We start from the raw sequence: 13871 nt of genomic DNA on the forward strand, positions 1-13871 counted from the left end.
GGGATGGGGGGTATTGATCCCACAGATGGGGGGCTGTAAATTCAGGCAGTGAATCCCAGCTCCACTGGGATATACTGGGCGTGAGATCATACTGGGATAACAAGCACCTGACTGGGATTACTGGGAGTGTCTGGGAATGGCTATGGACATGCTGCGGGCAACTGGGATATACTGGGAGTGTCTGTGACCATACCGGGGATGACTGGGAACACACTGGGAACAATGGGAACTGTGCTGGGGACAACTGGGAACAACTGGGAGTGACTGGGTCTGCACTGGGGGCAACTGGGCATGACTGGGACTGTGCTGGGAGCAGCTGGGATAATCTGTGGAGGGACTGGGACTGTACTGGGGGCAACTGGGTGCAACTGGGATCACACTGAGAGGAACAGGGAGTGACTGGAACCACGCTGAGGTCAACTGGCATCCTACTGGGAGCAACTGGGAGCAGCTGGGCCATGTATGGAAGGACTGGGACCATACTGGCAGCAACTGGGACTGCACTCAGGGTGACTGGGAGTGGCTGGGAGCAACTGGGATCACGCTGGAAGCACCTGAGGAGTGAGTAGGAAGAACTGGGATAGACTGGGAGAGACTGATACCACAGTCCCACAGGTAAATGGGAGCAACTGGAAACACACAAGATAATCCTGGGAGCAGCTGTGCCCATGCTGGGGACATACAAGGATCCTAGTGGAATTAGCTGGGAGGGAATAGAAAGGTGCTGGCTGTGACTGGAACCATACTGGAGGTGACTGGGAGCAACTGGGCCCATCCTGGGAGTGACAGGGAGTCACTCTGGCCATGACTGGAATCATGCTGGGAGGATCTGGGAGTGACTGGAACCATACTGGGGGTGACTGGGTGCAACAGCTCATTCATGGGAATGACTGCAATTGCAGTGAGAGTGACTGGGATCATCTGGGAAGTATTTTTCTGTAGATCTTCTGTCTTTCTGGTCTCCTTTTATTCTCCTTCTTCTCTTACGTACCTGGAACATTTTTGGATATATTAATGTTTCCCAAAATCTTAAGGGTTAACACTTTTGGGTTAAAGGAGCTAAGCTTGCAAAGTTAATGCTATGGTAAGAATTTTATGTTCAATTGGATGTTGTATTAAACCCTTTGCCATAGTTCCTTGATTGTCTATATTTTGCCAGTTAAATTTTGTGTCATTTTGACCTCTTAGCTCAGTTGGTCAGAGCATGGTGCCAGTATCAGCAAGGCTGTGGGTTCAATCCTTGTGTGGGCCATTCACTTAAGAGTTGGACTTGATGGTCCTTGTGGGTCCCTTCCTACCAAGAATATTCTTTGCATCTGTCCATGTTGAGAAGATCTGGTGGGTGTTTCTCCTGTGCACCAAATTCAAGCACAGGAACCTTTGGTTACCACCAGCATTGAAGTGTTCTGGGGTGTTACAGCCCTGCAGGCTCACAGTGACCTCTTGTTTCCATGAGGCCCCAGAGTGTCCCACTGTCCCCTTGGTTCCATGGGCCCAAGAGTGCCACAATGATCCCCGTGGTTCCACAACTTACCACAGTGTCACACTGGCCTCTTGGTTCCATAAGGATCTGGAGTGTCACACAGGTTTATGGCATTTGTCCTTGCTGCCCCTCACATCCCACTGCCCCACAAAGAGCCCCGAGCCACCTGTGAGGGACAGGCCCTGCTGTGCCAGGCCTGGGCTCAGGGCTTGGCCTTTCTGCTTCCTCCAACCCAGCCAGGGCTTGCTCAGCATTGCAGTTCCCTGCTCAGAGCCTTTGGCTCCCGGCAATCCTGGCCTCCAGGATCTGCTCTCACCAGTCCCTGGGGAGCCTTTGGCAGTCCCTGCCCTCAGTGGGGCTGATTGAAGCTCCAAGGGACTTGGACTTTTGCTTCTGACTCCTTGAGTAGCTTCTTCAGCCTGAAGGAGGGACAAAGGAGGATCAGGGAAAGAAAGAAACAACCACCAGGTCGAGCACCCCCTGAAATCACAGCCTCCCACCCATGGGATCATCACCCCCAATCCCACAAGTGACCGGACAGAAGGAGCTCAGCCCAGATATCCCGGGGGATCCCTGGGTTGGGTTTTCTGGGAGGGATGTCTGAAAAATGAAGAACTCCAAAGCTGAGTGGAAAATGCCCCTTGGGGGATACTGTGGGGTCCCAGCATCCCTTAGTGGGGAGATGGAAATGGGGGAAAATTTTTGGATTCCTGGCACTCCCAGCAGCCAGAAGAGGTCAGGGACTGAATACACAGGGGACCCCCAGTACAAGCAGGACCCCCAGCAGCTGGGACAGGGAGGAACCCCTGAACACCAAAAGGGAGAGACCAGACATGGGGAAGTCCTGGGAGGCATTTTCAGGGCTGAATCTTGGTGTTTGGGAGGTTTTTATGGACTCCATGTCTTGGGCTGAAATGCAAGATGTAACCAAAAGTAAGTATTCTTCACCATCTGTTAAAACCTGGTGGTGCAGTTTTCTTTATCTCTTTCATGACCCATCCCTCAGAACTGGGGGATATCTTCTGTTAATGGGCCAGCTGTTAAAACCGGGTGGGGCAGTGTTCTTTATCTCTTCCATCACCCATCCTCCCTCCAGGGGGATATCTTCTCTTAATGGGCCATTGAGTCTCACCGCATGACTGATAAAATGACATCATCCCATTGTGAGATGCTCCACCCAGGGGGAGGAGCCAAGCATTCCTGACTGGATATAATCTGAGAATCAGAACACCACAGGCAGTCTTTCTCCACTGGATTCCCAGAGGAGAGACCAGACCCATCTACAGCACCGTAACTTCAGAGGTAAGCTACAATCTTCTACGGGATCATTGCTTAAACAGAACCACATCTGTGACTCCAGGAAAACTGCAGCCACCATTTTAATCGGAGTGCTTCGTTGTATTTTGACTCTGTCAGTGGGTGGTTTCTGTGTGGAATTTTTTTTTTGTTTGTTTTGTTTTGTTTTTTTGTTTTGTTTTTTGTCCTGCTGTATTTTCATTTTCCTTTCTTTAATAAAGAACTATTATTTCTATTCCTATATCTTTATTTGAGAGCACTTTGATATAAGATTATAAAAATTCGGAGGGGGTGGGTTGTTTCCATTTTTATCAATTTCAATGGAGATTTCTGCCTTCCTTAGGAAACACCTTTCCTTTCAAACCAAGATACCTCAGATGCTTAGACGACTTCTAGAGAGTTAATTGAAAAGAGGGACCATCAAACTCATTGTGCTCATTCCTTGTTTTCTCCCAAACCAGGATTTCCCAATCCCAAACCTTGGCCAGATGGAGAAGGAGGCTGTGAGGAAGAGGAAGATGCCCCAGGATGCCCAGGCAGGTGAGGAGGAAGTCAGTGCCCCTTTCCCCCTCTCTCCTGCTCCATCTCCCAGCCCAGCATGGCCCCCGGCTGCAGGACAACCCCGCTGCCGACGCCGTCCTGCCGGGGACGCACTGGGGGGATCTCCTTTCCCTTCCCTCTGGCACGGAGGCAAATCCCATCCTCTCCTTGTCCTTCCTCCCCCAGACAAGGAGCTGAGGATGGAGACCAGGGAGGACAAATCCCTGCAGCAGAACCTCGTGGAAGAGGCCGTTTTGAGCAGCTCCACAGTGCAGGAATCCAAGGGGGAGGAAAATCCCCGGAGATCCCGCAGGAGGAGGGGCTCCAAACCCATCCTAGGGTGCTCTGAGGAGGAAAGACCCACCCTGTGCCGGGAAAGTGGCCAGAGATCCAGCCAGGGGTCTGAGCTGGTGGTTCATGAGCAGCTTCAGGATGGGGAGAAGCCCTACAAGTGCTTGGAGTGTGGGAAGAGCTTCAGCCAGAGGAAAACCCTGGTCCGCCACCAGATGATCCACACTGGGGAATGGCCCTACAAGTGTGGGGAATGTGGGAAGGGCTTCAGCTTCAACTCCCAGCTCATCATCCACCAGCGCATCCACACTGGGGAGAGGCCCTACGAGTGTCCCGAGTGTGGGAAGAGGTTTCAGACCAGCTCCACTCTCCTTGTGCACCAGCGGATTCACACGGATGAGAGGCCCTTCCGCTGCCCCGAGTGTGGGGAGGGCTTCCAGCACAACTCCACCCTCGTCAGGCACCGGCGCATCCACACTGGGGAGAGGCCCTACGAGTGTCCCCAGTGTGGGAGGAGCTTCACCCAGAGCTCTAACTTGACCAGACACCAACGGAGGCACCAGTAAGGGAAGCCCTGTAAATGACCCAAAGTGAACGAAGAGCTTTCTACACAGCTCCAGCTTCATCCCCCCTTGGAGAATCCACATTGGGAAGAGACCTGGTGATCCATGTTCCCTGTGATCCATGCTGGGAAGACACCTGTACCTTTCCCTGCCCATGGCAATGACATGATGTGGGATCAAAGAACCTGAGAGTCTGACCATGGCCCTGTCATTATATTCAGTCCCATCTCAGGTCATTGCCAGGGGCAGGAAAAGGACTCCCTCTGTCTCACCAGAGGAGAAGAGTGTCCTTTCCAGGTAGGAGGAAATACGTGGCCAGGAAGAGGCAGTCGGTGGCATTTTAGTTTTCTCTGTGAATAGTTTGTCTTATCCCTTCTGTTATCCAAATTGTTTCTGTTCCTGTTTGTTCCTTATCTCGTTGCTGTTTGCAGTAAATTGTTCTTATCCCAGCATGGGATCTTTGCCTTTTCTGCTTTCCATGGGAGGTGGGAGGGAAGAGAGCAGTGATGCAGTTTTAGCAGGAGTAGGAAATTGGGGAATGCCATTCCTGAAGCCCAGCCCATGGAAACCGAGCATCCCAGCTGGTGCCAGGCCTGGTTGCCATGGCAGCAGCCTTGGGAGCGGGTCCCTGGCTGGGGGCTGTGGGAACCTCTTCCCTCTGGTGCCCAGGGACAGGAGTGGAGGGAGCGGCTGGAGCTGAGGCAGGCAGGTTTAGGCTGGATGTGAGGAAAAGGTTTTTCCTGTGAGGCTGCTGGGGCACTGAACAGGCTCCCCAGGGAAGGCTCCCAGCTCCAGGGCTGGCTGAGCTCCAGCAGCGTTTGGCCAGCGCTGCCAGGCCCAGGCTGGGATTGTTGGGGTGTCCTGTGCAGGGCCAGCAGTTGGACTGGAGGATCCCCATGGGTCCCTCCCAACTCAGCCAATTCTGTGGCTCTGTGATCCCATGAGCCTGGGGATGGGACTGGGAATGGTTGCCATGGCAATGGACTCTGGCTCCAGGCCTGAGCTGGTGTCCATGGCAACCACCCCTGGCATGGGGTCTCCATGGAGCTGCCGAGGGACTGACCATAGCAACAGGGGCTGTGATGGTTGTCATGGAAACAGACCATAGCAACAGGGGGCTGTGGTTGCCATGGAAACAGACCATAGCGAAAGGTCGTGGTGATGGTTGTCTACCAAGGATCAGATTTGTTACCCTCAGTGGGGCTCGGTGGGGACATTCCAAGAGTCTCCAGGCTGTTCAAGAGCTGAAATGTCACAGGCACAGACAAGGGCTCCACAGAAACCTCCCCGGGGTTTCTGGGGATGCTGAAGAGCCGTGTGGTCAGACACAGTCACAGCAATTCCATGGTGACATCCCAGAGGACCTTGGGCTGCAAAGGCACCGCTCTGTCACAGGCACCGAGGGACCCCATGGTGACATCCCAGGAGTCCCCAGGCTGCCAAAGAGCCGGGATGTCACAGACACTCCCAGGGCTTCCTGTCATGGGCAGAGTGGGAGCTTCAGGCAAAAGCTTTATTTCTTCATTGGAGAAACCCCTGCTGTTTCATGAGGTGGAGAAATGACACCCAACAGCCACCAGGGATCCTCAAACTCCTTCAGGTCACCTAGACTTTTAAATTTCGTCTAAGAGAGGAGACTGGGAGCAGCTGGATTCAATCCCAGCCCGAGTTTGTCAGAGGTTTATGTGTAAATATTGGACATGTAGAATTGAACCATAATGCAATTTGTCCCACATGATTAACAATGGAATATCAGATATATTTATATAAATACCACTGTGACTGATTCTGAAGGTGATTTATTTACACCACAGAGTAAATAAAGAAAAAGAGTTATTTAGTCCAGAGTATAAGAGCTATAACAATTATTAGACTATAGTGCTCTAGGAAGCAATTTTGAAGTGAACAGGGCCTTGCTGGAGTTGTTTGAGACCATTCCAGGCACAGCCTCCTGCTCCAGCAGGAACTGCCTTTCCTGTGCCATGGCCAGGGCAGATCCTGCTGCAGGAAAAGCCCCAGGCCAGCCCCAACCCAGGGAAGGGCTCGGGCACAAGTGCAGAGTGCCGTGCTGGGAGCTGTGCCAGGGACAGCCTGAGGCACCAAAGGCACCTTGGCAGCAGCAGCTGCTTCCAGGCCATGGCCAGAAGGCTCCCTTGGCACCCCGGCCTGGTGGCCAGCACTGCAGAGCTGCTGCTTCAGGGCTCATTTCTGGCTGGGCTCTGAAAAGCCCCTGCTGCTCCAGGAGCCTGACTGGGAAGCAATTGGCCCCAGCACCCTGGGGACAAGATAATAATGAAACAGCTCTTCATGGCAGCAGAGACAAGGCAGGGGCAGAGGAAAGGGGAGAGCCAGGCCCAGGGGGTATGGCTGCAGTGGTGATGGCTGTGAGGTCACTGCCACTGCAGCAGCCTGGCTGGCCCTCAGCAGACATTCTGGCCAGGAGCACTGTGAGGTCACCCAGCACATCAGAGAACCCACACAACAGGAATTCCATCCTTGGGGAGGAGAAGGGGCTTTCACTGTGTCGGGTTGCACAGAGCTCCTGCTCTTGGAGCATTCTTGGGATGGGGCATCGACTTGTCTGGAAAAGCAATTGCAGTTTTCTGCCACTCTCGTAAAATGCCTGATTAAAATTTTTCCTCCTTCTAAACAATATAAATTAACTCTTGATCACTTTAAAGATATTCATCCCTGTCACTGCAAGATTTGGGAGAAAATAACTTTGACCAGTGCTTCCATTTTCACACACCATGGAGAGGACCCAAAAATCTCCCAGGATGGGGTTTGGAGGCCTCATCACATTAGCAGCAGGTAGAGGCTGAGGGCTCTGGGCTGTGCAGCTGCAAGGCCCTGCCAGAGGCAACTTGTGCAGCCTTTTGGCCATGGCTGCTGGCCCTGGACCTGAGGCCAGCAGGGGACAAGTGACCCTGGCAGCCCTGGGGCCTCATTGCCTCCTTGTCCCTGCTCAGCAGCCTGGCAGGGGCCGCCCCATGGTGCTGCCCTTGGCATTGCACATCCCCACATGCCAGTGCCCCGGGAAGAGCCCTGAGCAATGAGGGAGGGACAGCATCTGCCTTGCCAGGGGCTGGGGCTCAGCCCTTGGCCCTTGGCATTCCTGAAACACATCCAGCTTTGCTCAGCACCACAGACACCTTTCCCTTGCTTGTCCCCAGCTGCCATCAGGGCCTCCAGTCTTCTGCTCTACCTGGAACCTGGGGATGCTTTCTCACTCGTGTCTCTCATTTCAACTACAAGAAACTTTAGTGTTTCTGTCTGTGTTTGAGTTCTTGAGAAGTTTCTGGAGCACACTCTGAGGGACTGAGTGTGATGCAAAGAGCCCCAAAGGCCCGAGAGGGTGATGAAAGTGCTGGTGCTGTGTCTGTGCTGCTGAGCTGGGCCGGGCTCCTGGCCCAGAGGCAGCTCCTGGCAAGGGCAGCGCTGCAGAGAGACAGCTCTGGCCAGGAGCAGCTCCTGAGCACAGCCCAGCAGGGCTGGGGCCCTGCCAGGGCAGCTCAGGGACACGAGCAGGCCCAGACAGAGCTCCCAGGGGCTCAGCACTGGCAGGGGCTGTGGGATGTGCCAGAGGGGGCTGTGTCACAGCAGCACCTCTGTGGCTGTGTCCTGGAGCCCCAGAGCAGCTGTGATGTCAGAAAGGGCTGTGTGACAGCTCAGAGTGGGTTGTGTGAGGTCACAGCTGGGGCTGTGACATCACAGAGTTTGTTGTGTGATGTCACTGAGCAGCTACGGCATCATAGAGGGGATTCTGTGACATCAGAAATCAGGGTGTGGCATCACAGTGTGGGCTGGGTGATATCACTTAGTGGGCTGTGACATCACAGAGAAGACTATGACATCAGAGGTTGAATGCATGACATCACAGAGTGGGTTGTGACATCACAGAGTTTCTGTATGACATCACAGAGCCACCACAGGGTGGGCTGTGACATTACTGAGTGGGCTGTGAGGTCACAGAGCAGATACCACAATCCCTGAGGGCAGCTCTGTGACAACAGACAGCAGATTGTGACATCACAGAGCAGCTGTGTGACATCAGAGAGAAGAGTGTGTGATGTCAGAGAGAAGGCTGTGACATCAGAGAGTAGGTTCTGTTATCTCAGAGGAGCTGGGACATCACAGTCCAGACTGGGACATCACAGAATGGCTGTGGGACATCCCAAGGTCTGTGGGGCATGGGACAGGGGGACAGGGAACCCCTGGCAGCATCCCTGTGTCCCCAGGGCCAGAGCCTGGGCCAGGGCTCCTTCACCCTGTCACCAACGAGGGCTTGAGAGCGCTTAAAAAATCCCCAGCAAGGGAGCAGCAAAAACCAGATTTAATATTAAGCACCAGCAGCACAAAGTTCCTTGGCAAGAATCACTCTGCTCCTGACTGGACACTTCAGGCACAGCAAGGAAACAAAGCAACAACAAAACCAAACAAAATCCAGGCAATCCAAATCCAACCAGAAATGAACCCAGAACTGTCCGTATGTGTGTGTGTCTGTGACAAAAGGACAGTGAGGTCAAGGATAAAAGGAATATGGCCTAAGAACTTAACAGAGGTCAAACTTAACAGGACTTCACTTATACCTTAACCATTAATTGATACCTTCAACTTCACAGTTTAGCAAAAGAACAGCAGTTATACAGTATTTAATCTAATTTTTAACCTATGACTTTTTGATTTAACAGAGGAATTACACTTAGAAATATTCAAATTAGCTTCTAATTTATATTAAAAGTGACAGTTTATGTTGGGGAAGATGAAACAGGGAAACCTTGCGAATATGATTGTTTAACAAAAGATTCTGAAGGTATGAAGCCTAGAATTGAAATAGAAATGAAAGCTTGCTTTGAGTCATAAGATACTGAGTACTAGATACTATATGACCAAAGAACAATAGCCTAGCCAGCTAAAGGAGAATCCCTGGTTGGTAAAACAATGTCCTTCTGCTGATAGAAAGTCCAAAGGTCAAGAAACAAGGAAAGAACTTGTAAAGCTTTTTAGAGTTTAAAATGCAACACTCTATGTTAATATGGGGAAGTGTGGGTACGGAGGAGCCCGCTGGGCCCGAGATACTGGCTCTCCCCTGGAGAGGAGATACTTCTCTGTAAGAGCGACACAATGTCGCTCCCAGGGGTCTTTGAGTTAGTTATGTTAAACTGTTGTGTTTCATTGGTGTTCTCCCCTGCTGTCCCACCCCGATACAGGTATCTCGGGCTTCCCCCCGCCCCTCTCCTTCCCCATAAATATCCCAGGTTTTCCTCTGTTCGGGAGATTCGCTGTTACCGGCACCCTTTGCCGAAGCTTTGCCTGAATAAAGGCTTGTGCCTCGGTGGAACGCTGGACCAGCTGTCTCGTCCCTGCTTCCTGTGTTGCCTGCCGCCGCCGCTGCCGAGCTGAGCTGAGCTGAGCTGAAATCACTAAACTATTACTGAGCTGAGCTGAAATCACTATACTATTACTGAGCTGAGCTGAAATCACTATACTATTACTGAGCTGAGCTGAAATCACTATACTATTACTGAGCTGAGCTGGAATCACTATACTATTACTGAGCTGAGCTGGAATCACTCGACTGCTCGAAGCTGCTCACACGCGCTTCGGGCCAGCCTTTCTCAAGGCTGCTTCTGGAGAAGTCGCGGTGCTCCGGGCTTTCCGCCGCCGCAGCAAGAAAACCCTATCAGATTTCTACGACATCCCACAAAATCTCCACAAATTTCCACAAAATCTAAGAAAAATCCAACAAAATTCTCCAAGTTTCCACAAAATCCCACATAATTTAAGAAAGATCCCACAAAATTCCAGAAAAATACCACAACATTGCAGTAATCTCCTCAAAACCCTACCAAATTCCAGAAACATCTCACAAAATCTCCTCAATATCCTACAAAAATCAAGAAAAAACCCTATCTAATTCCAGAAACATCTCACAAAATCTCCATAAATTTCCACAAAATCTAAGAAAAATCCCACAAAATTCTTCAAGTCTACACAAAATACCACAAAATTCCACAAAAATCGCACAAAATTATTTAAACTTATGCAAAATCCCACAAAACTGAAAAAAAATCGCACAAAATTGAAAAAACAAAAAACAAAAACTCCTTAATCTTCCCAAAACCCTACCAAATCCCAGAAACATCTGACAAAATCTCTTGAATATCCTAGAAAAATCAAGAAAAATCCCACAAAATTCCACAAAATTGCAGAAATCTTCACAAATACCCACCAAATTCAAGAAACATCCCACAAAATCCCCACGAATTTCCACAAAATCAAACAAAATACCTCAAAATTCTTCACGTCTCCTCAAATTCCCTCAAAATTCCACAAAACTCCCACAAAATCTCATCAATATCCTACAAAATTCAAGAAAAATCGCACAAATTTGCGGTAAAATCTGACACAACTCCCTAAATGTTCTGAAAACCCCACCAAATTCCAGAAACATCCCACCAAATCGCCACAAATTTCCACAAAATATAAGAAAAATCCCACCAAATTTTCCAAGTCTCCTCAAAATCCCTCAAGATTCCAGAAAAAAATCCCACAAAAATATTTAAACTTTTGCAAAATCCCACAAAATTGCAAAAAAATCCCATGAAATTGAGAGAAACTAAAAAAAAAGGCCTAAATCTTCCCAAAACCCTCCCAAATTCCAGAAACATCTCACAAAATCTCCTGAATATCCCACCAAAATCAAGAAAAATGCCACAAAATTCCCAAAAAATCCCACATAAGTGCAAAAAATTTAAAAAAATCCCACAAAATCTTCCCAAAATCCTACCAAATTCCAGAAACATCCCAGAACATGTTCACAAAATTAAAAAAAAAATCTAAGAAAAATACCTCATAATTCAAGTCTCCACAAAATCCCACAAAGTTCAAGAAAAATCCCACAAAATTTCCCTAAATCTTCTCAGAAGCCCACCAAATTCCAGAAACATCCCACAAAATCCCCACAAATTTCCACCAAATCGAACAAAATACCCCCTAATTCTTCATGTTTCCTAAAAATCCCTCAAAATTCCAGAAAACTCCTACGAAATCTTCTCAATATCCTACAAAATTCAAGACAAATCCCACAAAATTGCAGAAATCTTCTCAAATACCTACCAAATTCCAGAAACATCTCACAAAATCTCCTCAATATCCCACAAAAATCAAGATCCCACAAAATTCCAGAAAAAAATACCACTAAATTGCCTAAATCTTTTCAAAACCCCACGAAATTCCAGAAACAGTCCACAAAATTCCAGAAGCATCCCACAAAATTGCAGAAATCTTCTCAAAACACTACCAAATTCCAGAAACATCCCACAAAATCTCCTCCAATTTGCCCACAATTAAAAAAAAATCATTCAAAATTCTTCAAGTCACATCATAATCCCTCAAAATTCCAGAAACATGCCACAAAATTCCAGAAAAATCCCACAAAATTCCAGAAACATAGCAACAAACTCCCTAAATCTTCTCAAAATCCTACCAAATTCCAGAAACATCCCACAAAATTCCACAAACATCCCACCAAGTCCTCTAAATTTTCTCAAAACCCTACCAAATTCCAGAAACATCCCATAAAATTTTTACAAATTACCACACAATCTAAGAAAAATACCTCAAAATTTTTCATGTCTCCACAAAGTCCTTCAAAATTCCAGAAACATGCCACAAATTTCCACAAAAATTGCACAAAATTCCAGAAAAATCCCTCAAAATTCCACAAACATCCACAAAATTCCACAAACACCCCACACATTTCCCTAAATCTTCTCAAAACCTCACCAAATTCCAAAAACATCCCACAAAATCTTCTCCAATTTGCAGACAATCTCAGAAAAATACCCCAAAATTCTTCAAGTCTTGTCAAAATCCCTCAATATTCCAAATAACATCCCACAAAATTCCAGAAAAATCCACAAAATTCCACAAACAAACCAACAAATCCTCTAAATCATCTCAAAACCCTACCAAATTCCTGAAACATTCCACAAAATCTTGAAAAATTTCCACACAATCTAGGAAAAACTACTCAAAATTCTTCAAGTCTTCTAAAAATCTCACCAAATCCCAGAAAATTCCACAACATTCCAAAAAAATTGCACAAAATTCTAGAAAAATCCCTCAAAATTCCACAAAAATCCCACGAAATTCCAGAAACGGTCCACAAAATACCAGAAGCATCCCACAAAATTGCAGAAATCTTCTCAAAACCCCACCAAATTCCACCAACATCCCACAAAATCTTTATATATTTCCACACAATTTAGGAACAATACCTCAAAATTCTTCAAGTTTCATCCATATCCCACAAAATTCCAGAAAAATACCACAAAATTCCACAAACATCCCACCAAATACTCTAAATCTTCTCAAAACCCCACCAAATTCCAGAAATTTCCCACAAAATCTCCTTTAATTTCCACACAATCTAGGAAAAATCCCACCAAATTCTCCATGTCTCCTCAATATCCCAGAAGATTCCACAAAAATCCACAAAATTCAAGAAAAAAATCCCTCAAAATTCCCTAAATAATCTCAAAACCCTATCAAATTCCAGAAACATCCCACAAAATCTTTACAAATTGCAACACAATCTAAGAAAAATCTCTCCAAATTCTTCATGTCTCCTCAAAGTGCTTCAAAATTCCAGAAATATCCCACAAAATCTCCTCCAATTTGCACACAATCTCAGAAAAATACTTCAAAATTCTTCAAGTCTCCTCCAAATCCCTCAATATTTCCAAAAAACATCCCACAAAATTCCAGAAAAATCCCTTAAAATTCCACAAATCTCCACCAAATTCCAGAAACATCCCACAAAATCTTTACAAATTACCACACAATCTAAGAAAAATCCCTCAAAATTCTTCAAGTTTCATCCGTATCCCACAAAATTCCAGAAAAATCCCTCAAAATTCCACAAACATCCCACCCAATTCCCTAAATCTTCTCAAAACCCCACCAAATTCCAGAAACATCCCACAAAATCTTTACAAATTTCCACGCAATCTAGGAAAAATCCCTCAAAATTCTTCAAGTGTCATCCATACTCCACAAAAATCCAGAAAAATCCCTCAAAATTCCACAAACATCCCACACAATTCCCTAAATCTTCTCAAAACCCCACCAAATTCCAGAAACATCCCACAAAATCTTTACAAATTTCCACGTAATCTAGGAAAAATCCCTCAAAATTCTTCAAGTGTCATCCATACTCCACAAAATTCCAGAAAAATCCCTCAAAATTCCACAAACATCCCACACAATTCCCTAAATCTTCTCAAAACCCCACCAAATTCCACCAACATCCCACAAAATCTTTATATATTTCCACACAATCTAGGAAAAATACCTCAAAATTCTTCAAATCTCCTCAATATCCCAGAAAATTCCACAAAAATCCACAAAATTCCACAAACATCGCAACAAACTTCCTAAATCTTCTCAAAACCCTACCAAATTCCAGAAACATCCTACAAAATCTTTACAAATTTCCACACAATCTAAGAAAAATACCTCCAAATTCTTCAAGTCTCCTCAAAATCCCAGAAAATTCCACAAAAATCCACAACATTCAAGGAAAAAACCCTCAAAATCCCCTAAATCTTCTCAAATCCCTACCAAATTCCAGAAACTTCCCACAAAATCTTTACAAATTGCCACACAATCTGAGTAAAATACATCAAAATTCT

The 13871-nt window shown here is 47.1% G+C and overlaps 1 pseudogene; it reads left to right on the forward strand.

Moving 5' to 3' along the window:
- Positions 1-13871, forward strand: part of LOC131586380 (uncharacterized) — a 585722-nt pseudogene that overhangs the window by 86715 nt on the left and 485136 nt on the right.

This window comes from Poecile atricapillus, chromosome 19 (genome assembly GCF_030490865.1).
Source record: "Poecile atricapillus isolate bPoeAtr1 chromosome 19, bPoeAtr1.hap1, whole genome shotgun sequence".
NCBI classification, from domain to species: Eukaryota; Metazoa; Chordata; class Aves; order Passeriformes; family Paridae; genus Poecile; species Poecile atricapillus.